General features: G+C 37.0%; 1 protein-coding gene across 3 annotated transcripts in view; it reads right to left on the reverse strand.

The window, feature by feature from the left end:
* The window catches only part of LOC149177348 (Cyclin/Brf1-like TBP-binding protein), a 411,187-nt gene that overhangs the window by 366,558 nt on the left and 22,173 nt on the right, over nt 1–22,456 (reverse strand). Inside the window, exons 1-2 of one of the 3 annotated variants that reach the window (XM_089420100.1) lie at nt 11,298–11,653; nt 10,048–10,098 (exon numbers count right to left, since the gene is read on the reverse strand). The exons of 1 other annotated variant lie outside the window; for it this stretch is intronic. The gene's annotated coding sequence lies outside the window, so the exon portion shown is untranslated. Of the gene's footprint in view, nt 1–10,047; nt 10,099–11,297; nt 11,654–22,456 lie in introns of those variants that run through there. One more of the 3 variants, XM_089420099.1, reaches the window with a different exon arrangement.

A 22,456-nucleotide genomic window follows, 5' to 3' on the forward strand; every position in this document is an offset into this window, starting at 1 on the left:
CTTCTAACCCAGTTTTATATTAATACCCATTAATATTTTATTTTTTCTAAGTTTAGACTTAGGAACTCCATTAAAAATATTAATTATTTTAATATCTCCCAAACCGGGTACAATCTGTCCAAACCATTTCTGGGTCTTGGAGATCTCATGTGCTTTAGCCTCTCCGCCAATTTTCATGGCTAGAGCACATCCGATGCTACCCCAAATCAACACCGGCTTCTTAAAGTTACTCGATGGCTACTCTTTCACCAACCTCTAATACCATGTTGATTTTTCATGAGAAATTTGATCTTCTAAATTGATAATAACTTTCCAATGATTTCTTAGCAAATTCATCTTATGTCACATATCATTAAGCAATTATACATAGAAAATCTCAATGATTTCTTAGCCAATTCATCTTATGTCACATATCATTAACCAATTATACATAGAAAATCTCAACAAAAATGCAAATATGACAGTGGCATCATAAAGAGACAGCCAAGCACAAGAGACAAAATTTTACCCCATGAAAACCCTAACTAGGGAAAAACCTAGCAATTTTTTCATAGGAGAAATTCTTCAATTCAACAAAAGTAAAATCTAAGTTTCATAAGACAACCTAGGAACTCATGGGCTAGACTAGCCCTTCTCCCATGAACAGCAATCCTTAAATCACCTTCCTGTGGTCTCTTTCTCTACCTTGTTGGCCTTTGCACAAGTCTGAGTCAGCTCGGTCTTCTCTTCTTAATGTCTGAAATTTTTTGGCCCCTTTTAGCGCTGAGACCTGGTCTCAAAACAGGTTGTTGCCTTCCTCTTTCTTATCTCAACTGGCCAGAATTAAGTTAAGGTCCCTTTTGCTCACAAACTGAAGCTCTAGGCCTCCTTTAGGGCTTCAACCCTCCCACAGACACAAGAATATGCAAACACAAGAACTTCAACCCTCTCAGAATTAGCTCAGAAATCTTCCTCTTCGCATGTTTCAATAGAAACATCAGCAAATGATGGTCATCTGAATTGTCTCTCAATCACGGAGATCGAGTCCCAATATTCTTTTGGTGCCCAAGGGGCACGTCCTTATGTTAGGCCGACTTTACTTTTGGAACCAAAAATAAATTCAAAATTTAAATTTTAAATTCCCTCCTTTTATTTCTTTCATGGGCCAACTTGAATACCAACCGCAGCTACCAAACTTCATCACAAATGACCCATCCACCATCTCCAATACATCTCTTCTCAAGAAGGTTGAAAATGTAACCAACTACGACCACACGTATGATCCAACAAAGCTAAGAAGTGTGCACTCCTCCAAAATGTGGTCAAATTGATGTAATAAGTGAAGGAGTCAACCAAGGGACCAAGGACCATAGCGCTCCTCTAACAAACTCCCACAAGTGAAGGATGGAAAAATCAACTAATAACCACCTCTAAGGAAATTTGGTACTTTTTTATTGTCATCTAGTATATTTTAGTTTGATCTCGACTCTCAATACTTTGAGAAATTGAGTTTTATAGTTTTAAAATTTAGTTCTATCTTGTCTATTGATGTACTCTGTGTGATGGATTGACCAAGAAAGGAAATATAAATGAATCAAAGTCTGTGGAAATGTTAAAATTGTTCGTATTTTTCTGTAATATTATACGTAAAATCATGAAAGAAAATATATTTGTATAAAATGTCTCATAGACATGCCTATTAGTACATACAGATAGACCATGAAGCAGGATGCCAATTGGCCCTCCTGACCATTGAACCAGTATGACATCAGCATGCTAGTATCAATACAAGTACTAGTGACATAAAACTTAACTCCCAAGTGAGAAGTATCTATTTCCAACAAGATAAGTTAACCATTGCCCTTCAGCACTTGGAAGAGTCAACACATAAATGGTGGGAGAGATGGATCAGTGAGCATCCCACATTAGATTTCCGTGAGTTTACGGATGCAGTAACCCAAAGAGCCAATCAACGCTAGGACCAATGTTACCAGAAACAATAAACGGGAAATGAAGGAAGAAACGACAACAGAACGGGAAATGGAGTTTGGAGGTTTCGCATTCAAGAAACAAGGAGAGAGAAAAAAACAACAAAAATATGAAAAACATAAAACAAAGCATTCATCATCAACATTCATTGTTTACATAGGTGAAATTGTAATGATCACATTTAGCCATAGTGGATTAGTGAACCGGGTAGATGAACACAAAAAAAAATGGAAGAATGGAACAATAGTTTGCAAGCTATTTTCATACGAAACTAGAATAAAAGAATATAATTCAACAATGCTCAACCACATCACAAGAAGGCATGCAAGGATGGCCAGACAAAATTGATATGCATGCACACCAATGTTACAATAACAACAGCTATTGCAAATGTGGAATGTGGATGAACTTTAGGCTTAGGGGCGACACCATCACCGAGATGAATGTTCGATATGCAAGATCAGACAAAAACAATTATTGCATACCCTGGAAATTGTGTGACCAAAGAATTACAACCAAAGTTCTAATTGAGAGGCTGAACAGCAAAAACCTCTGGGCGTCAATGAGCACAAATTAAATACCTAGATAATGCTTCGACGAAATAATCTCCTTATCTCCTTGAACATCCTTCTTTGTACCTCCAAATCCTCGGCGAGTATGAGTCTAAGACATTGTCAATCGTGCCTTAAACTTAAGACACTACATTTGATAGAGTGCATTGAATGATATTAAAGCGAAAGAATAAAAATGTTGCTTTGAAAAATAGATTAATTTATCTCTACAAAAATTGTCAGCAACCAAAGTAGCTTGAGAGGTTGGAGTTCGTGCCATTTCTTCGAAGAATCTATGGTAGTAAGGTTAAATGCACGAATTCCAAACCAAAGCATTCAAGCAAAAGCTCAAGGAAACTAGCCAAAATGACCAGTCCAAGGATCGAATCCCACGAAGCCCAATCTTACAGTTTAGACCAAAGTATATCGAAAACCATCAATATCCGAAAAATTGAGCTTAATGTAAGTGCAAATACCTACAAGAAGCAAGAATCTGTAAGCGTGACCAAAGAAAAACTAGTTGGCGAATCAAATTTATAGTTGAAAAATGACAGAAATCGAACCCTTGTCAACACAAATCGTGGTGTGAAATGAAATTGAAAGCCTCGAGGATCTTATAAAGCTTTTTGTCTTGAATAGATATAGTTTGTGATGTAATCTGACGACTCGAATCCAATACCATGCCCGCCAACCAGCTTTCGTTCGTGCCACTAAACTCTGACTATGCTATATAAGGTAACCGTAAAAATGGTTGTGAAAACTTATTAAATTTATTTGCCTGTTAAAAATGGAATCAACTGGAGATGTGGGAAAAATGAACACGTTTAAGGAAAACCATAATCACATTTCTCAAAAATTGTTTCAAGAAACCATCCATTTCTAGAGAAATCGGTTTCGTGAACTGACAAACGAAAATGGTCGTACAAAAAATCATTTTTCGTGTTGTTCCATTTTCTATACGTTTTCTTTAGGAAACGATTCCATTTCTGGTAACGTAGGCTAGGACATTTTCATGAGTTTACAGATGCAGTAATCCAAAGAGCCAATCAATGCTAGGACTATCCCTACAATGTACAATTTATGTACATATTCCAGAAGGAGATGACCAATGATGAATATATCCTAAAGGTTTATGTACTAGAGTCCAAGGCAAAATTATCTCTAGACCTAGTTCAAAACATCTATATGTTGAATCTGGGGTTAGAAATCAGGAAAAAGGTAATATTATTCAAACCTAACTCTTTAGAGAGACCCATTGTAGTAGTGAGTTAGAGAGACCCGTTGTAGTAGCTTGAGGAGAAGAAACTCATAATTTAGAAAACTGCCTCCCAGCTCCAAACCCATGTCAAAGATGATCCCAACACTGGTCTAATGCCATATTTTATCCCAACAATACTTTACATGGCTAAAGATTTACACCAATCTAACTCAGAATTTGCAGCTTCTATGATTGTTGATGACCTAGGTGTCCAGGAGTGTGGAAATCTTCTAATTGACCTTTAACCTCAGCAATTACTTAATTGATTTTTATATGATAAAGTGAGTTAATCTAATTAAATGCAAAGGTTATTTGCATTAGTGAATAAAATGAATCTCAACCATTTATCTAAAGTGATGTTGAGATCTAATCTCAATCGTTAATCACTTTGGAGATTAAGGTTGTGGATTCAATCAATAACTCAAACTTATAAAAAGAAGGAGAAGCCACATCTTTGAGCACAAAATAGTGAGATAGTGAGATCTCATTGATTGGGTGGGGACAGACTTCAATCCAAGTGTGCAGGGTTCGAGGAAGAGTGCAAGAGGTAACAAGGGCAAAGAATCTAAATCAGCCAGCAAAGCTGAAGGACAGATCTGCAATGGATTTGATCAACTAGATCATTTCCAAGATTTAGTTGCATTTGTGTTTCTCCTCAGAGTGCCATTATCCCGTGAAGGGAGCCCTTGTGTGTTGTAGATGATTTTTGTTAATGAAACAACAAAATTGGGTTGGAAATACTGAGAGGGGGTTTGAATCAATTTTTCGTTACTTTTAACAGTTTTTCACTTAGTTAAACTTGAAACTAAATTCACATCACATAATCTGTCATCCACAATGTGTGAGCACATAAATCAAAGTGCAAGTCAAAACTTGAAGATGAAACGCTTGAAAACAATCTGCAATTTATTACAATCATTTGTGAGGACACCAATCCTCTCTAGGCACCAACTTACAAATTTAGCAGGCTTAAACCTGTCAAGGAGATGAGGACGTTAATTCTCTTGTAAGCACCAACTTACTGTTAGGTCCCTATACTACTAGTGTAACCCCTTATTGTTATTAGTGCAACCCCCTTATTATATTGTTGTGCCCATGTAGTCCCCATATTGTTATTATTGTGCCCCATAGAAACCCACTATTGTTATTGTTGTGCCCTTACATTATTATTGTTATGTCGGCTCTGATTATATTATGACCCCTTAGACTCCTATATATAGAAAGGAGGTCTTGTCATTTGTATCATCCAAGAATTTTTCATTTGTGTAATGTAAAGGAGGTTGCCCCCTCGAAGACGCTGATTTTTAAGTCGTTGTTCTATCTTTTCTTTTGTGGGCTGGTTTCATAACGTTTGGTATCAGAGCTTTGGATTCTAGCGTTTGGCTACTCCAAACAGGGCATCGTGGCATTTGCGCTGTAACTTTTTTTCTGCGACGTTTCAGAAGCAAAAAACAAACCCATTTGAGCGTAAATCTCTCTAAACCTCGGGTCTAAATTTCAAAGCTTTTCTCGCTATATTTTTGAAGATATGATCCAAGGAAGTGAGCGTTTTTGCAGGATCCCGAATTACATCCCAAACAGGTGACCTTGGGAAAATAGCCATAACTCTCTCTGAGTATTAGATTGAAATTTCGTAAGAAGTTACAGAAAGAGGACAGACGATAGTTGTCTGTGTAGCATTTTCAGGTCCAAAGGTGGAAAATGTGACATGTGGCAGGTCGTACAAGTTCGATCTACTGAACCAGTCTATAATCAGGTCATCGTAGGAGATTTGGCATAACTCTTTCTTGAAGAATCCAATATTGATCAGACTGGTGGGGTTAGAAAGAGAACTCAAAGAGCTACCACAAGACGTAATTTCATAACTTGGAGATCCAAAATTACAGAGTTAAAGTCGTTTCAAGATCGAGCTCCTAAAGTCAAGAAAAATATTGATATAAGGAAGTTTGATGGCAAGGATCCCATAACATGGATATTACAGGTGGAGAAATATTTTGATCCACATGAGGTGCATTTGTTACAAAAGGTATGTATTGCATCTAAATATTTAGAACCGAATCAATTTTTATGGTATAACGGGCTTTGTTCTCTTTGTTCTCGTAAACCACTTGTCACTTGGTCAATTTTCACAGAGGAAATGATAGCACATTATGAGAATACAAAGAGCAACACCTTCTTTAGCCAATTGATAAATCTCAAACAAAAGGGTTCAATGGCAGAGCACATTGAGGACTTCCAAAAATTGAATATAAGGGTAAATGATATTCCAGAGAAGCAGAGGATTGATGTCTTCATAGGGACTTTAAAGGATAACATTCAACGTGAGGTCCGTCTTTGGGAACCTGATTCATTGGAAAAGGCATTGAGGTTGGAAAGAAAAATTGAAAGCAAAATTATGGCAACAAGAAATCCTACCACTCACAATTATAAAAATGGAAGTGTTTTTTCTCCTAGCCTTCCACAACCTACAAGGTTGACACCACAACAATTGGAAGATAAAGGAGGAAACGACCTTCGTTACAGTTGTGATGGAAAATACACTAAAGGTCATAAGTGTGCTGAGAAGAAATTATTTTACATTGATTGTGAAGAGGAGGAAGAAAAGGATCAAGAAACTTCAAAAGAAAAGGATATACACCAGAAACCAACCCCAGAGAAAGAAGAAATGAATCCAACCATATCTTGTAATGCATTGACAGGAATTACCACTCCTCAAACTCTCAAGATAGAAGGACATATCAAGAAGAAAAGGATAATCTCACTTTCGCGCAGAATCGAATGAAACAACAGACAGATCAACATCGCAATGAAAGAAGTTTTGATATAGGCGATTGGGTATTTTTACGAATACAACCATGCAAACAAATGTCCCTCAAGCAAGCTAAGAAGGATAGTAAATTATCACCAAAGTACTATGGTCCTTACAAGGTGCTGCAAAAGATTGGTATTATGGCATACAACTTAGAACTTCCTGCATCTCCCCATGTACCCCCAGTTTTCTATGTTTCATGCTTAAAGAAGGTTAAAGGTGACAAGCTCCCAGTTCAAACAATATTGTCGGAACTTAATGAGGAAGGAAAAATCATATTGGAACCTGAAGCAGTCACGGAAACAAGAACCCGACAACTACAAAATCGATCAATTTCAGAGTATCTCATTAAGTGGAAGAACTTACCAACTGAAGATTCCACATGGGAGGACGAGAATTTTATAAAGAAGCACCCAAAACTACTAAAGTGTTGAGGACAACACTTTTTGAAGGAGAGGGGCATGTTAGATCCCCATACTATTAGTATAACCCCTTAATGTTATTAGTGCAACCCCCTTATTATATTATTGTGCCCATGTAGTCCCCATATTGTTATTATTGTGCCCCATAGAAGCCCACTATTGTTGTTGTTGTGCCCTTACATTATTATTGTTATGTCGGCTCTAATTATATTATGACCCCTTAGACTCCTATATATAGAAAGGAAGTCTTGTCATTTGTATCATCCAAGAATTTTTCATTTGTGTAATGTACAGGAGGTTGCCCCCTAAAAGAGGCTGATTTTTAAGTCGTCGTTCTATCTTTTCTATCTTTTTGTGAGTTGGTTTCATAACACTTACAAATATAGTAGACTCCTACCTGCTAAGGAGACGAGGACACCAATCCTCAGTGAGCTCCAACTTCTAGCTTGTTTACTTTTTCAAGAAACAATTCTTAGTCAAAGAAAGTTTGTCTTCCTGGTAGTTGCTCCTCTCTCCTTCACACTGAGCTTGGACTTCAAACCAAGCCTGAACTTGATCTTCAAACAATAGAACTCGGCCCAGTAAAATAGCAGATCTCGGCCCTCAAACTTCAGCCTTCACAGAGACATAACTCAGCTTCCTTTTGTACTCTCCAATTCAGCTTCCCTCCACTTCTCGTTCATCAGGTAGGAACCTCAAAACTCCTTCTCTTCGCTTGCTTAGATGGATCTGAGCTTCTTGAGTGAGTGGCTAGAAATGCTTCTTCTTACACCTATTTATAGTGCATTTGGGATCTAAATTGGGTCGACTTGTCCACCGGGAGGGTTGACTTGTGCAACTAGCAAAATGTATAACAAACATATTCAAATAAGCATTTCCTCCTCAACAATGAGGAGTTAGAGGGAGTGCCATATGTCGTTGGAAAGGCCTCAAAATAAGCTTTCCAACTATATATATTATTGTTAATTTTTGTTAACATGTTCTTTGCTTAGGACAATTACTTCAATGATCCACATGAGCCCAAGTTCAATTTCATTTCTTTCATTAACAATCACATAATCCATTATCACATTAATAGTAATTGAAAAAAGAACATAAATAACATATACTGAAGACAAGCCAAGACAAGAGAACACGGGAATTAGCTCAAGCCAGGGAAAAACTTAAGCAATTATTCTTATTATCAAATATCAAATGTTCAACACAGAGAGAGAGTACAATCAAGGTCAAAATTGATTTGCCATTATGGTGATCAACACTACTGTCCAAATGACAAAGAAGCATCCCAAACAAATCTTCCATTCTGCCTTCAAAAAACAACGAACAAACTTTGCCCTAACCAGTGATCAATGGTAGTCAAAGCAACTACAAAATAGTCTCCAAAAGGATCTTGGTCCAAGGACAATTAGTGTGGCCTCCTTTGCTAATTGTAATGAACCCAAAAGAGTCCAATACTAGGTAGTCAAACTAGGTCAATGTGGTAAGGAACTTTGTGGTCAAAGGTCTGCAATTAGGGCTTGAAGACAAGGAGCCTAGATTGCCCAGATCTTGTGCTAAAAGTTGTGGCCTTCCTTCCTAGGTAAGTTGATTCAAACCTTGATTTATATGATTGTTCATTATTGTACTTGTTGCTCTAGTTAGGGCTTCTGACCCACTGTATAGCCCTCACAACCTTGCTCAAATAGCCCTTCTACAGTGGCATTCCTTCTCTTCCTTACTCCAGCTATTTAGTACGGCTTCCTAGGAAAAGGCTAGCCCTACATTAGGCCTACCAACCCTTTCCCAACTGCCCAATATTCTTCCAAACTCCTGCATCACCCTACAGTTGTCACAAATAGCCTCTCAAATGAGCCTTATGACCTCCTGCAATAAGGGACACCTGCGACTGCCTGAACATTGGCTCTCCCACATAGAACCATACCCAAAACAACCTTCAAACCTCTCTCCTAGCCTACAGCCTCCACCTGCACAAATTCAAACCTGTTCCATGACAAGAAAACACTTCAAAAACTCATAAATGCCCACGCCTTGTCTTCCTTTCTTCTGTGACGGCCTCAAAGAAGAAGGTTGATGCACTTGGATGGATCTAATGAGGTTGTAGGACACCTCTATTTATATAAGATGGAGAGGGGTTCAACTTGACTAATTAACTCCAAGCCAACCTTGATAAATTACACGTGAGTGGGCTTGCTTTCAAAAATATATTTTTCCTTATCCAAATTTAGCGATCTTTAGGTCGACTTTGGTCCTCTCGAAAAGAGGAATTCAATGCCACAATTATCTTCTTCAAAGGAGCTGCCCAAAGTGGAATTTGGCCCTAGTTGCCAATTTTAACAATTATGCTCTCATTTGAGCAAGATAATTGGAGTAAAAATGAATTCAAAGATAGGGTATCCAAATGGGGCATCAAAAATCCAAAAACAATATTTCCAAGAGGCTCGAAATATACTATTTGACTATGTAACTTTCTCTTTCAATTGGACAGCCTTTGACATCAATGACAACCATTTTCAACATTTTGAAGGGCAGAAAATCTTTGTGTATATGATTGAGAATGGTGTAATTTAATTTGTTTGCACTCTTTATGTTAAGATCCCAATTGTGTCTTTTATTCAATAGATCTGCATAATAATTAAACATTACTGCAAGGAATGTGCTAAGTAGAAATTGGCCAGGTTGCTAGGGTCAGGAAAATTTAACAATAATCTGAATCTAAATTTGAGTTGCTTTGATCTCAATTTCGAAAGCTTTAGAGTGTTAATGAAAAAATATAAATTGGTTGAAATAGCAAAAATAAAGGGATACAACGGAGATGAGGAATGGTTGAATATCTTTATATGACACTTCTTGAGCTTTAGCCTGTCAAATTATGGTATTCATTTGTTATTTTATTCTTTACTTCTATTTAGTCAAATCAATATCTATTTAAAAGTGATACCATCAAGGAATTTTGAAATGATGTCAAAAGTGCCACTAGACTCAACGGAAAACCCTGAACTTCAAAAACAGGCAGAAAAAATAAAGAAGCCCCGAGCTTACCTTCAGACTCTCACAAATATCATGACTGGATGGACTTCCCCGAATAGATCACTGTAATCAATACAGACAAATTGACAATCAATTGGTGCCAATAAAATCATAGCCAGGCAATAATTGCTAAATCCAGCTCAAGTTTTCAGGACTATTGCTAAATGTCAAAGACTTATGAAGTAATCAGAATCCTTGAAATTCATCTACCAATGGTTTGATATCAATTTCATGCGGTACATACAGTGATTCATAAGAGTTCATTGTTAACATCACTGAACTCAGCTCCTCAGCATCCAGGACCCAGTTATTTTGCCAAGTTGGAGACAGTTTGATTTCGGGTTTTACTTATTTAACAGTAGGATTCTTACAGCTTCAAGAGGTGGCTTCAGAGAGCAAACCAGACAAATACAATCACAGAACAAATTCAAACCTGGATAATACTCTTCATCAAGATGTTTAATGAGCAAAGATCCAAATAAGCCAATATAGAATTAAAAAAGTTAAGATTCATGATGTAGAAAAGAATTTTAAAATGTCGACTATTGATTACATAATGTAAAATTTAAAATAGAAAAAGAAATAAACTAGCATAATTGCATTCTAAATCCAAATATTTGTATCCCTCACGGATGCATGGTAAATTTTGGGTTAAGACACATCTATGGTAGTAATTTCTCATCTGAACTTTAAATGGACTAACTTAAGTAGTAACAAAGTGGCACTAGAAGAGGGGCGGCAGGTGCGTAAGGGATATGTTCGACCCCAAAGGAACAAAAGAAGCTGAATTTGCATGGGAATTTGGGATTTCGACTAATAATGAGGCAGAAAACTTAACGTTGTACAAAGGTCTCTTCATGTTAGAAGACAAAGGGGTCTGCACAGCGACAGTAGTGTGGGACTCGGAAATAATCCTAAAATTCATCTATCGCAAGACCCTCCCAATGAAGTTCAAGCATTCCAGGCTGGCGCAAACAATTCTATAAAAGGTTCAAGACTTTGAGCTTTTTCATTTCCTCCAAAAGCAAAACAATCGCGTGGAAGAGCAAATTAACAAGGTAATTAGGTTGCAAAGGGATGTGCGTAGATCAAATGCGGGGTATACTATCCAACTACACCATGCATAGTCACGGCACTAGACTAAGGATATAAAAATTGGAGTATTAAATCAGCAGCTGCATGAATTCGATGAGGATGGGCCAATTTAGTTTGTTTTCAAAAATATTTTTTATATGCAACAGTTACTTCGGAAATATGCTTACAGCGTCCAGGTTCTTTATATTGCTGACCGTGCATACATTATCCGAATGATATCCGCTGCGAAGATGCCTCTGCACACTAGCCCTTGCGCACGGACGGGTCACAGATCGGGCTCTTCAGTGAGGTGGGAGAGTTTGAGAGGAGAACGAAGGCTGGGGCCTTTGGGAGAACATGTACCAAGATGTTGGGAAGAATCGGTATCTGAATGCGGATCGGAGCGGCCCGTAGCTCAGTTTGTTTCATGAGAGGAGCGGGGACAGGTTGCAGAGCAGAAAAACCGGATTGCGATGCAAGTTGATCAGGCCTGATGAAATGGTTGCTAACAATGTATTCGCGGGAGAGCTTGCAGTTCCATGACAGATTTGTAATTTTAATTAATATAGCAGTCTTAGTTCCAGTTCGATACAGAGTTGTAATTTTAACTAATGGTATTGGTTAATTATTATTATTATTATTTAAGTGACAGTTAAGTTAGACATCAAATTGGTAACCGGATAATTTTACAATTTTTTATTTATTTTTAAACCCGCAAGATTGCTTATACACAGCTTTTGATCTCCATCCAGGGTTAGCCATTTTTGACACAGCGTACAGCAGTTTTTTATGTATTTATTCAGCACTTTGTATATGATGCTTATATGTCTTTACGACCAAAATATGATATATTTGACATACTTTCTATGTGCCTTTGGGGCCCGTTCAGGGCTATAATGAAATTACGATCTTTCCGTGTGTGAAAAAACAAAATATTATAAATTTGTAATTTTAATTAATATAATAGTGTTAGTGAATAAAATTATATATTAATAAAATTAAATTATATATTTTTAATATAAAATTAAATATGTTATTTAATATATTTAAATATGTGCCTTTTAATTTTGCTCTCGAGGTTGGCATATAGAAAATACTTTCAATTCCTAAAGTCGAACACTTTTGCTGGCTTCTCTGCTATCAGAAAATTCTGACTGAAGACAGGCTTCAGAAAAGGGGCATTTTTGGGCCGTCTAGATGCACTCTGTGCAAGGAAAACTCAAAATCTGCCTTCCACCTCATGATCGAGTGCAATTTTGCAGCTTCCATATGGCAGGGGCTTCTTGTTTTCTGGAAGCATAAATTCACCTTCCCCTCCTCAGTTTCGGAACTGTTTGCGGGCTGGATGTCCAACTATCCAGGCTCGTTTCCAAAAAATAAAACAATCAGGACAGCGTGGAGTGCTCTACCAAAATTCATCAGCTGGCAAGTCTCGCTGGAAAGGAACAGAGGGATTTTCCAAAATAAGGAACATGGGCTTCAGAATAGTTGTCAATTCAGTTAAAAGTCAGCTTGTTGAGTGGCTGGAAGATAAAGGAGATGATTCAAATCTAAGCCAGCAGGACATAGATCTGGGAGCTGCCCTCAACTTCAAATTTCCAAAATCGATCAGCCCTCCTCCATCTCGCAAAGAATGGCAAGTCAGGAAAAATGAAGTAGATTTCCAAAACTGGTTGTCCAACCAAACTCTTCCCTCTCTCTTTTTTGACGAGGCAGCCAAAGGGAATCTAGGTATTGTTGGCGCTGGAGGAATCATCATAAACCCAGATGAAACAGCTTTGCACAAATTTGCTTGGGGATTAGGCCATTCCTCAAGCATTCAAGCTAAAGCGATGGCCCTGTTTCAAGGAATCAAACTTCTCAAAGCACTGGGTTACAAGGAGGCAAATGTATTTGGGGATTCCCAGGTTATCATCCAAGCAGTGGTGACTAACTCTATTCCAGCGGATCTACAGCTAGCAAGGATAATTACAAGGATCAAAGGCATGGCAAAGTCCCTAAAATTGAAATACTTTCATGTTTTAAGAACAAATAGCAAAGAAGCAAATATCGAGGCAAACAAGGCAATCCATTTAGTTGCCGATTCTATTCTCAGAGATAAGGAAATCCTTTGGGATCCAATCCCCTAAAGAGTCATGTTTTATTGCATCCTTTTGCATCAATTTGTTTGTATTTTTCAGCTCAGGAAATCAGCGATAGAAGTACACTATACTAAATGTAAAAAGAAGAGCTTGATGAGAGTAGGCATTATATTCCTCTTGCTGAAAAGGCATGCAGAAATTTGCCTTTCCTCATATAACAGAATTTGTAGCTCTCAGCCAATCAATTAATGAAACCCCATAACCGTTTCTGTTAAAAAAATAATAATATTAATAATAATAATATTATAATAATAAAAATAATAAATAACATTGTAATAATAAAAGCAAGTATTATATAGTAGTTTATCTGTCTCTTTGTGAAAAAATCGTAAAATTATCTGATTATTGTGTTATATTAAAAGAATTAGTAACTAAATTTTGTAAAAAAATAGTAAAATTATCTGGTTACTATGTTATTTTAACTAACTTTATACCTATTAAATTATCATATTAAAATTTATAAATTATTTAATTTATTAATAATTGTATCAATTATATAATTTTATTTAATATTTGATAATCTCCTGAAAATATTTTGGGTAGGGTAAGATACTAATATAATGGTTTAATTGTTAAATACGTGATAAAAGATATTAATGTTATAATTTGATTACTAATTTGTTGAAAAACGTATTTTTAAGTGATTTTATATATATTAAATTATTATAATAAAAATTGTAAATTATTAATTTAATAATAATTGTATTAATTGAATTTAGGTTTATGTGATTTATATATTATGAAAAATAAGAAACTTTCAGTAGAAATCACATCAGAGTTTTATAAACAATTGTATTATTTTTATAATTTTTTTAATATTAATGATAATCTTTAGAAAATAAGTAATTTCAATAGTCACTATTAAAACAAAATTTAATGTGACCTATGTATTCTTGACTTGAATCATTATAGAATGCAAAAAAACCAAAAAAAATTGATGTGACTCATGTACTATTGGCTCGTTATTTGAGGCATTGGACAATAACATGTCCAAATTGATATTGAATCTCATGTGAGATAAATATCAATAAAATAAATTGCAAAAAAAATAAAATTGCAACTTAACAAAGAAATGTATCAATTACTTAATTATGTGATATTTCACCCACTTTATTATGGAATGCAAAAAAACAAAAACAAAATTTGAAGTCACTCAAGTACTCTTAGCTTAAATAATTACAAAATGCAATAAAAACCAAAATAAAATTTGGTATGACCCACATGTACTACTGGTTCGTTATTTGAGACATTGAGCAATAACATGTCCAAATTTATAAACAATCTCATGAGAGATAAATGTCAATAAAAATAAATTTAAAAAAACAAAAAAAAACAAAAAAAATATATATATATATATATATATTAAGCAATCAACAAATATCAATGCATAATATCTGCATAGAAAAAAGTAAAATAATATAATTTTAACTTTTAAAGATAGGAGTTTGTAAGATAAAAAACTAATGAAATAGTTATATGGTTAAATGTGTGTTACAAGAGATTAATGTCTTAATTTGATTTATAAAGGTGTTATTTTAACTAACTTTATACCTATTAAATTATTATATTAAAAATTGTATATTATTTAATTTATTAATAATTGTAGCAATTATATAATTTTATTTAATATTTGATCATCTTTTGAAAATATTTTTCTTTGTAGGATAAAAGACTAATATAATGGTAATTGTTAAATATGTGATGAAAGATATTAATGTCATATTTTGATTACAAATTTGTTGAAAAATATGTTTTTCACTGATTTTATATATATTAAATTATTATAATAAAAATCGTAAACTATTTAAGTTAATAATAACTGTATTAATTGTCCCGGATGCGGGTGTCTTACACGCGTAGCAGCCCAGAGGCTCGTCACATGGGCATGTGTCAGCCCGAACGAGCCACGCAGTACCCTGCAGACGGTTTCATAAGGGCGCCTGCAGTTGATCCTCCGCGAGAGTTATTACCAGTCCTTTCAGTCTTTATTGTCCTCCTGCGAATTGGTGAGATGGCGCTACAAATGCCGGGAACCTCTGTCACATTCCCGCATTCTTTCGTAGCGTATGGGCACTCGGCGGCAGCGTTGGAACATCCTCTGGTTCTGTGGGGGATTGCGCAGGGACATTCCTGCTCTTTGGTAAACTTGGCAATGCAGCGCGAGCGTCTGAGAATGAGCAGCCGTCGAGGAAGCTCAAGGGGTCGAGCTTCAGCTCAGAGGACCGCAATTTCTCCCTCTTCCTCAGTTGAGGTAACTTCTGACCATCACCGCTCCCATGGTAGAGCAGCAGGCCGTGGCAGGGCACCTGGGTATGGAGAAATCCTGGAATGCGGACACACAGCGCATCCCACAGTCAGGTATAGAATACCCTGCACTCTGGCAAATTCCACATTCATCGTATCGGTTTCTGTTGAGCATTGCGGTAATTCTAGAGGTCAAGTGGAAGCAACGCAGGGAAACCCTCCTCCGGCTCAAGGGATTGTACCCACAATTGATATGCAGGTGCCTACTATTGATCTGCAACGCCCTATCAGGGAAAGCTCTTCCCCAGCCACTCAGGCTGCCCTTGCGGGCCCCAGCGAACCGGCTCAGAGGATCCAGCTCTCCGACTCGGATGACCCCCAGCAATTCAGGGGCAAGGTGGAGGACGAGCCGTATACCACCGACGATGAATAATTCAACCAACAGTTCGCTCTCAGTAGCCGGGAAGGGAAAGCTTTTCTCTGTTTTCGCTCATCGTTATCTGTATGTGTTCGGTTTCAGTCTAGATTTCAAAATCTATGTGTTGGCTATCCATATGTTCTATGTGTCGGCCATAAGCAATGTCATGTGTCGTAATGTTAGTCTGTCATAGCATCCAATTTTTGTACCTGTTCAATTTTGGATATGTCTAAACTTGGGCAAACTGTCAATCTCTTGGCAGGAGTTACAGGGCTACGGCCCTGTTGTAGTACTGATGTAATTTTTGACTTTTTGTAATATAATAGAATAGCCTGATTCAGAAAAAAATAATTGTATTAATTGAATTTAGGCTTTTGTGATCTATATTATAAAAAATAAAAAACGTTTTAGTAAAAAAAAACACATCAGATTTTATAAATAATTATATTATTTATATGATTTTTTTAATATTAGTGATAATCTTTAGAAAATAGGTAATTTCAATAGTCACTATTACACTAGAAACAATTGTTCATATATATTACTAAAGAACTTATTACAACATGTCTTTGGATACTTAAATCCACATAGACGGGAAAACAAATTGTTCACCTAACCACATTGTTCTTACTGAACTAATTACAACATGTCTTCAAAGCCTTGAAGTCAAATAGATGGGAAAACAAACCATTCAATAAACCACCCAAACTAAGATCCTTTGACATAAATTTAATATAAGAGTATTTCAAATTTGAACTTGTAGAAAAACACATGTTTTTAATTAACTTTATATACATTAAATAATTTTATATTAAAAATTGTAAATTATTTAATTTCATAATAATTTCATAAATTATATATATTTTATGGAAATGATAATCTAAAGTTGGTAATTTGAATAAATTTGTTGTCACTATTAAACTAGCTCCAATTATTTATAAATATCATCAATAAATTGATTATAATGATTATAATGGGGTATTTGCTTGAAGATGTGTCCTATAAACAACAAAGAGATAAAAGCTTTTGTTATGGATAAGTTCCACAATAGTACTTGGGATAAGGAGCTGGGAAGAAAGAAAAAGTATTATATTGAAGTGTTTAAACCCACTCGTAGTCATCAACCAAAAGCATAGAGGTCAATATCTCTTGAAGAGCCAAAATTCTTATTGCTCACTTAAGGACTAATTCTCATCAACTTTGTTGTGAAACACACTGCTGAAAAAGGCCAAAAGAAGTGTGGGAAGAAAGAGTATGCATTTTTTGTTCTTCCAGAAAAGTGGAAACAGAAAAGCATTTCATTTTAGAATGCCTTCAAAGACAACACGGAAAGTTCCGAAGATATGTTGGCAACTAGCTCTTGGGATAATCTATCTAGCGAGGGGTTTGTCAAGAAGTTGGGAGCATTAATTGTGAGGGTTCGCAGAAAAATGGCTGAATACATCAAGTAGATGAAGAAATAATTTGTCCCATAAGCTATCTTTAGCCTGGTGGACTTTAAAATAATTTTTTTTTCTTCTTTCATTAAAATAGAAAACAAATTGTTTACTAAACCATTTAAACTAATCATAAATATCACTAATGAACTGATTATTGAATCCACACCAATGGAAAAACAAACTATACACCAAAGTAATCAGATTAAAATCTTTTAATATATATGCTAAAATCCTTTTACATAAATTATATAATTAAAGAATATATATTTGAATTTTATGAGGATTTTTAATAAGACAATTTTTCCGAATTTCATTGTTGTCAAATTCCAATACAATCAAATGAGTGTGAATCTTATGGCGATACCCCCTTCCTTTAAACACTTTACCCATGCAAAGCCGACGTGATAGGAAGTTAATACACCAGCAATTATGAACATAATGGAGGAGTTTGGCACTGTGTATGAGTTATTTGGCCAGAAATCGGGATGAGAACTACATTATTCACCCCTGTTTGGCACTGGGTACGGGTTATTTCGCCAGAAATTGGGATAAGAACCACATTATTCACCACTGCCAGTCTTCAGCTCCGCCCCAAGCGCGAGTAACGGGAATGTGGGCTCGATAGGTTAGGAATTGGGATTTTGTCAGAGCTATCCATCTTTCTTCTAGACTACAACGTCCATTTTGAGTGGTGAAAAAGTGTGGTGGCAATGACTCACAACCACTATGCGAGTCACTATGCGAGTGGTTGCATTTTGTGTAAGCCTGGCCAACTCGGTGAAGTGAAAAGAGAAACGAAACAGTGTGCACAAGATAATAGCAGAGGCGCAATGTAGGTTGATGAATTCCACCATTTGTTGGGATAAATAGAAGAGTCCAAGAAGCAAGTTCAGATGAAAATTTGTGCTAGGGGTTTCTGTCTAGTGAACACAGCCAAGCACATATTAAATTCGAGAATGGCATAGAGAAGTTAACGTGTTACATGGGAATTCAGCACGTGAAGCATTCTGAGTTCAAATATACAGCTAAGATTTCTATAGTTGATGGTTGGAAGAACTGTAGCCATTTCGATTTACCTCCAAAAGTCATATCATCACACCCTCCTAAAAACCCAAGCCCATCTGAGCAACCCTCTGTGGCCTATCTTCGACCTCAGAAGATCAGAAGGAAATTCAGCACTGTCAAATCTAGAACTGGATGAAAGCACAGTTGAGGTCATCCCTGTTATCACCGTTGAGGAAGAGAGCCGGGTTGTTTAAGTGAGCCAAGTTAGGAGAGCCGGGTTGTTTAAGAGAGCCAAGTTGAGGAAGAGAGCCGGGTTGTTTAAGAGAGCCGGGTTGTTTAAGAGAGCCAAGTTGAGGAAGAGAGCCGGGTTGTTTAAGAGAGCCAAGTTGAGGAAGAGAGCCGGGTTGTTTAATAAACTAAACCTCACCTTTGTTCTTTCCTCGGCCCTTCTATTTATAATGATCCTACTCTGGTTCTTCTTCTATCCACTACGATCACCATGCTTCCACTACGCTTACTCTGATTGCTTGGGATCGTTGATCCACTTGTTGATCAATGATCAAATAAGACCTTTCTCAACTGTTAATGAAAGGATTCAACCCTGCTCCAAAGGATTTTTGCCTCCTCTGTGTAGTCTATTCCTTTGTATTTAACTTGTGTTCTTGGATGCTTTCCCTCCTGAACTTTAAACAACTCTGCTACCTTTGCGTACCCCTGTACACTCACTTTAAGTGCAATCCCTCCTAAGCTCAAGTGTAACACCTGTGACACATATGCACTCAAGTATAAACTATAAGGCTCTTTTATACACAATCAACAAAAGATTTCAACACATTCAATTCAAAACACTCAAACATAATGGTTTTTTCTATTGACAAACACACATATTTTGTACAAAATTACATGAGACCTCTCATTGGCTTGATTTACAATATAATTGGCCCTCTTGGCCTTATGGCCATATTTGGCCTTCTTGTGCCAATCCTTTCAATACTCCTCTCACTCACTTTTTCTCTATACATTTTGTTTTTAATTTACATAATTATATGAAAAAGGATTTTGAACTACAGTGAGTTCAGAGTCACAAAATCCTCAACAAACCCCTATTCTAGGATCCTCTAGATCCACCTATCCTCTAAGAGATCTAGCTAACTCTAAAATCTCTCTAACTCACTCAACATTCTCGAGATCTCTCCTTAGAAGTAGATCTGATTACAATATTCACAATTTCTCTAGTTTTCCTTTAAAACATAAGAAATACAAATAATTAAACAATTACACTCAATTAGGGAACCAACTCCCTTGGTAAATGAAAATCCCCCAAGTCTAGTCAAAATGTATTTTGACTTTGGGGTAAAAAAATTTTGCATCACAACATAACCATTATAAGCAAAAACATGAGATAATAGGATATAATGATTGGAAATCCAAGCCCCAAGGGATAGCTTAGTTGGCCGAGTTCATGTTGCTAAGTACCTCACCTATTGGGAGGTCACGGAGTCAAATCTCCTTGACGCCCTTGGGTTAGGCCTTGCTAGTTTGGCCGGCGAGTAGATCCCTTCTGGTTGATCTCCTAGGTTTTCCCGTGGATGTAGTGGCCACTCAGTGTCCGTGAACCACCCTTAAAAATAATGATTGGAAATCCATAAAATTTTAGTGCCAACCTCCCATGCCATGATAAAAATGTGGGTTCCTAATAAATACAGAGATATGTTTGAACTTAAACTTCACTACCTCAAAATTAATATCCCTTCATGTTTATTATTGTACTTTAATTAATGGTTGCTTGCATCAACAAGGTGTTAGAATCATCAAAAATACAATCATCCCTTAAGGCCGATGATTTTTTCCAAAAACAAAAGACTTGTCCCATTCAGGGTATATATCATCAATTACTATTTAAGCCATGTAGTGGGATAACAAGCCAACACTTTGGCCCCTACCCCAGCTCCCCAAACCCAACACTTCATCCCTCCAATGGCTTCTTCGCCCTAATGACGTCAACCCTATCACCATTAGCCCATCCCGATCTGTCACCCACATGAGCATAAGCTTTCCCCTCAAATTTTGAGCACTTGGATGGATGCAGCATTCCACCATGCAGCATTTGATATCACAACTAACATGGATCTGGAATTCCCATGGATAATCACTAGGCGTGCAAGGAAAGCTTTTTCCAAATGAAAAGCTCACTTCCACTCCCTCATTCCTCCTTATGCATTGCTTGTGGTGACATTGCTTATGGTTTAGTAGAGTTCAATGTTGCTTGCTTCCCTAGTTGTTCAACATTGTTTGTGCATGTTGTGATGCTCCTCGTGGTGCATTGCTTCTCACATTACTTCATGCCAACAATTCCCTATCAAGTATGTCAACAGTGCTAAATAAACAATGCAACGGAGGGGCAAAATTATCATGGAATTCATGATTTCCTTACTTTGTATTTATGGTAAAAATTATCACCACCCTCAAGTTCGTTTTGTCATAATTTATTGATTTCCATTGTTGGAATTCCCACACACCCTAGGTCTAGTCTATGCCTTAGCTAAGAACATAAACGCACTATAGATGCCCAACTTTAAACAACTTTCCACAGCAAAATATAACAATAATGAGATCAATAATATTACACAATATTTATGGCCCAAAACGTGTTTCTTATTAGTCTTTCAATAAGAAAACCTTAGGGCTCATGTACTAGGATCATGGCCCTTTACAAGCCCCTGTACAATGCCAAATATAATACAAAATACCTAGGTTGAGGCTGAGTTCTTTCACCTCTCATCTGCCTTCAAACACATTGAACAATGGTTGTCCTTTGCCACCAAAGCCTACAACTATTTGTTGTAGCACACTGCGCACTCCTTTCCCACCTTCTACTGCACAACCAACTCTCTTTAGGCTCACAGTGAATTCTATGCCCACCTGGCAACTCCACTGACAAGTTCTTAAGCCTAGGTTTATCCCTTTAGCCCACATACTTTTGTTGTATCTCAATTTCCTCCATAGCCAACACTGTGTAAACTTCTTTAGCCCTCCTAGGCCAACAATCCCTTCACTGTCCAACACGAGCCCTTATCTCTTGTTATCGAAGCCCTCAGTCTATTTGTTCATGCCCCTTGGCTAGTGCGTCTTATCCATACGACTTGTCCCTCAAGCTTGCGGTTCACCTCCAACCAAATTGTGGCCTCCTTGTTTGAGCCATAACATACTATGGTTTGTCTCATCTCATTGCAGCCATGTCTCTCCTTGCCCTTAGCTACCCTGAGTAGGCTTTGGCCTACCTTCCTTTCCTCGGCTTGCTACTAAGGCAGCCCTAAATAGACCTTGGATGCCCTACTTCAGGTTGTGGTCAGCCTTTCCCACCTCAACCCTCCAAGAATGGTCTTCCACAAGGCATGTAGTACCTTTCTCCTTCGCTCTGAATCCTTTCCAACACTCCAAACAGACCTCAACATCCTTTCTGTGGTTAGACTCCTTGACTCGGCCTCCCTCTAGCTTGTTGTGGCTCCTCTAAGGTCGTCCTCACTCACAAATGAAGTCCTTCACGCTTTTCACTTAGCCTCTCCTTTGGATTTCAATATATACCTTTTGTTTAAGTGCCTTGGGAGTCGTATTTGTCCTTCAAGAGACCCCAATTCACCGCTCAACATTAAATTATAATATAAAATTCATTTCCTTGGGTCCCAAGCCCGTTCCTTTGGGTCAAAACCCCAAACTTTGGGTGCCTTGCCCACAAGGCCCCCAAGGCTTTTCCACGTGGGAATACCTTCCAAACTAACAAATTTCAACGACTCCCTCTTAGTGAGAAAGGTATTTCCACGACTCCTTGGAAGTGGTTGTTCCCCCGAATCGAATTTGCAACCACATCCTTCTAGAAGACATGGATCTTCGAAGACACCATGCTCCTAAAAGCCTACCGCTTTAGGGCATCCAACATGGTCATTCAAACCATGACTTTCTTTGTTCCTAGAAATCTCCAACTCCATGATGTTTCCTTGCATGGTCATGACTTCCTTGCATGTGCCATGACTTTTCCTTACGCGATCGTGATTTCCTTTAATGTTGCATGACTTCCTTGCATGTATCATGACTTTTCCTTG

The sequence above is a fragment of the Pinus tabuliformis genome, chromosome 4_1 (genome assembly GCF_031772625.1).
Source record: "Pinus tabuliformis cultivar Carrire ecotype Pingquan chromosome 4_1, CPIR1, whole genome shotgun sequence".
NCBI classification, from domain to species: Eukaryota; Viridiplantae; Streptophyta; class Pinopsida; order Pinales; family Pinaceae; genus Pinus; species Pinus tabuliformis.